Source organism: Dipodomys spectabilis, unplaced genomic scaffold (assembly GCF_019054845.1).
Source record: "Dipodomys spectabilis isolate Male_0828 unplaced genomic scaffold, ASM1905484v1 ptg000141l, whole genome shotgun sequence".
Lineage (NCBI taxonomy): Eukaryota > Metazoa > Chordata > Mammalia > Rodentia > Heteromyidae > Dipodomys > Dipodomys spectabilis.
The window spans coordinates 9,784,330-9,788,216 of NW_024870818.1; the positions used below are offsets into that span (position 1 = coordinate 9,784,330).

General features: G+C 36.9%; 1 pseudogene; it reads left to right on the forward strand.

Moving 5' to 3' along the window:
* Positions 1–3,422: 3,422 nt before the first annotated feature.
* Positions 3,423–3,522, forward strand: LOC122117529 (annotated as a pseudogene).
* Positions 3,523–3,887: the final 365 nt, after the last annotated feature.

Genomic DNA, 3,887 nt, shown 5'->3' on the forward strand with positions numbered 1-3,887 from the left:
ATTTTTAATTGAGGTGAATAATAGAGTTCTGAAGAATCTCTGAGATGATGTTATCTGGAAACAATTATAAATTTCCTTGAAAATGTTAGATATTATCTCTGAAACAAAGATGCTGGATTTTAAAGTATTTTCTTCTAGAAAAGCATTTACTCTTTGATAAGAAAGAAAGGAAAAAGGTTTCAACAGGGTGTGTTGAAGTCATTAATAAATAAATTCAACAAGCACTATCTCATTTTATCCATGAACTCACAATTTCCACAGCGTAAGACTTCCTGCTATCATTTTCAATATTTATCTGTCCTCCAAAAGGTTTTACTCCCTCAATGTGTAAATTTCAAGCACCTTCCCAGAAAACAAATAACAGGAATCAATGAAAAACTACCAAAGAATCAACCAATAAAATTTAGTTGGAGAGGTTACTTATTACAAATCTTGGCAGCTAAGAAATTTTCTTTTACTTACTTTTAAATATGAATATTGACATCACAAATATATTAGCTCCATTTTGGAAATTACAAGTACTGTCATATTTCTTACCTGTTGAATAAATACATTCAAAAGCTAAAGTTGTTTTTAATAATCTTATTCATGTTCATTGGTCAACCATTAAAAACTTCCTGACTATTCCAACCAATGAGTATTTTTTTTTGATCGGTTATGGGTGCTGTCACTCAGTTCTTCACCTCAAGGTGAGTGCTCTACCACTTGAGCCACAGTGCCTCTTCCAGTTTTCTTGTGCTTTATAGGAGATAAGAGTCTCACAGACTTTTCCTGCCTGGGCTGGCTTTGAACAGCGATCCTCAGATCTCAGCCTCCTTAGTAGCTAGGATTACAGGCGTGAGCCACCAACGCCAGGCCAGCCTATGAATATTTGAAAGAAAAATAGATATAAGTCTCTGTTGACACAATATATAATTACTAATTGTGACATCTGCATACAAAACTAAGCAAACTCTATATGTATGTCTTTAAAGAATAAAATAGTAATATATTTGGCTACTTATAATATTCAGATTCAAAATTATTTCTAATTATTAGTCTTGGAAATGGGAGATTATTTGGGTAATAAAATTTGCAAGTGACTCAAGCAAGCAAGCAAGGGAAAATACCTTTTGAAAAGTTTACCTATATGTTTAGTCCTTTACCATGTGAAAAGAATTTTCCCATCTATTATTTTACTTGAGGTACACAATTCCCTGAGGGCAAGGGGAGCAGGTACAGAAAGGAAAATGAGTCTCAATGACGGTCAGTGACTTGCTGAAGATCAGAGAAACTAGCAGGACAAAAAGGAGAGAAACTAGCAGGACAAAAAGGACAAAAAGGGTTTGATTCCTCAGCACCACATAAGCAGAAAAAAAAAAGCCGGAAATGGTACTGTGGCTCAAGTGGTAGCGCACTAGCCTTGAGCTGAAGAGCTGAGGCCCAGGCCCAGAGCTCAGGCCCCACGACTGGACCAAAAAAAAAAAATTTTTTTTTTTTAAAAAAGGAGAATGTGGGTCTCCTGATTTTCAGCCTAGGAACTCTCCCATTCTAACAGTATTCCATGAAGTTATCTGAAATCTTGAGAGAACATCTATCTCCTCCTGCCATTAAAATTATGCTACAACATCTTTATGTATTCATTCGAAAGTTATGTATTGAAGACACACTATGCTCCCAGTTGTGTTTACAATAGTAACCTAGAAAGTATTTGCTCTCCTGGAGGTTACAGCTCAGTTGTGGAGACATACTATACACATAATCACACAAGTGAATATATAATTTCCAAATCTGAGGAACACTATCCAGAATGATTAGAGCATGATTGGAAGCTATCTACCAGGGAGACTTCACTTCCAATCATCATCAAGGATGGCTCAGATAAAAGGAAAGGGGAATGAAGAGATGGAGCATCCCAAACCAGAGAGTGACATACCAAGCCAATAGTCCCAGGGCAGGATGAAAAGTTGCACTTATTTTATTGTAGCAATTTTATTTAAGCAAACAGGGGAAATTCTAGGAGGAAATACACCAAACTATTAATGATGCTTTCTTCTGGGAAGGGAATGGCAGTGTTCATTTTCTAATTTATGCTTTATTGAATGTTCTAAATTTTCCACAATGAAAAAAATACAAGCTTTGTACTCAGAGGGAAAAAAGTAAGAATAGAAAATTCTGGCCCCCAAAAACCTTCTAAGTCCAGGAGCTACAGGTTGACTTTCAACAGTTTACAAACATAATTCTCTTTTCCAATTTAAAAGGAACCTAATTTCCTAAAATATATAAAACTTTGAAGGAATTAATGTGTATCACAGCCTATAATGTGGCAAGCACTATCCCTTTTTGTGCATGGTCCAAGCTATTTGGGGGGGAAGAACTACCAATGGTAACTAACAACAGTGTCTAATTTTCACCATTTACTCTCTAATTGTGTCCTTTTCTCTCAGACTGACTGAGGTAGGTATTTTAATACTCAGTTTTTAAATGAAAAGGAAAATAGAGTTCAAGTAATTGACTCAAAGTCAGACACCTATTATATAGGAGAACTAGGATTAAAATTAAAAGGTCTCTAGCTCTAAAGGAGCTCTCAGAACATCTATCACCCAGGTAAATAAGACTGGAGATTCTTTCTACTAAATTTTACCTATAACAATTAGAAAAAGGGCCACATTGGTGGCTCACACATGTAATTCTAGTTACTCAGGAGGCTGAAATCTGAGGATCACAGTTCAAAGCCAGCCTAAACAAGAAAGTCCAATAAAATACCACAAAGTCAGAAGTGGAGCTGTGGCTCAAGTGGTAGAGTGCTAGCCTTGAGTAAAAGAAACTCAAGGACTGTGCCCAGGCCCTGAGTTCAAGACACATGACTGACAAAAAAAAACAGAAAAAGGATAATAATGATGAAATTGTTGTTGGAAAAAAAGCATAGGATTTTGCTGGTAAGAGGGTAGGAGAACTGGGCAAAGCAGTTCTCAACTAGTGTCAAGAAGTGGGGTAGAGGGCTGGGAAGGTGGCTCAGTGGTAGAGTGCTTGCTTTGCATGCATGAGGCCCTGGGTTTGATTCCTCAGCAACACATAAGCAAAAAGAAAAAAGCCGGAAGTGGTGCTGTGGCTCAAGTGGTAGAGCGCTAGCCTTGAGCTGAAGAGCTGAGGGATAGCGCCCAGGCCCAGAGTTCAGGCCCCACAACTGACCAAAAACAAACAAACAAAGAAGTAGGGTAGATACGTTAGCAATTTTGTATTATTTATCCCTTATAACAATTTATAAGTATCAGTATTAACCCTTGATGGTTAACCCTTGATGGAAGCTTGATGCAAGTTGAAAAGAGACTAAAAATCAGGTACCATAAAAAGACAGAAGGAATAACTTCTGGTGTTTGGCAACACAGTAGGGTGGCTATAATTCATAATAAACTATCATATTTTATAAAAATCTAGAGTGCTTGCTTCGGCAGCAAATATACTAAAATTGGAACGATACAGAGATTAGCATGGCCCCTGCGCAAGAACGACACGCAAATTTGTGAAACGTTCCATATTTTTTTATTGCAGCATTATTCACCATAGGTAAGATATGGAACCAACCCAGATACCCCTCAGTAGATAAATGGATCAAGAAAATGTGGTATATATACACAATGGAATTCCATGCCTCCCTCAGAAATAATGACATTGCCCCATTTGTTAGGAAATGGAAAGACTTGGAAAAAATTATATTCAGTGAAGTAAGCCAGGCCCAAAGAAACAAGCCCCATGGTTTCCTATATTTGCAACAACTAGTATACGTCTGAGACAAGCAGAAACAGTCAGATAAGTTGATGTTAGGCTAAATGAACCCCAAGATAAGGACTCAAACATTTTCCTTTCATGCGATTGTTTCTAACATATTTATAAGATGATTTCTTTTT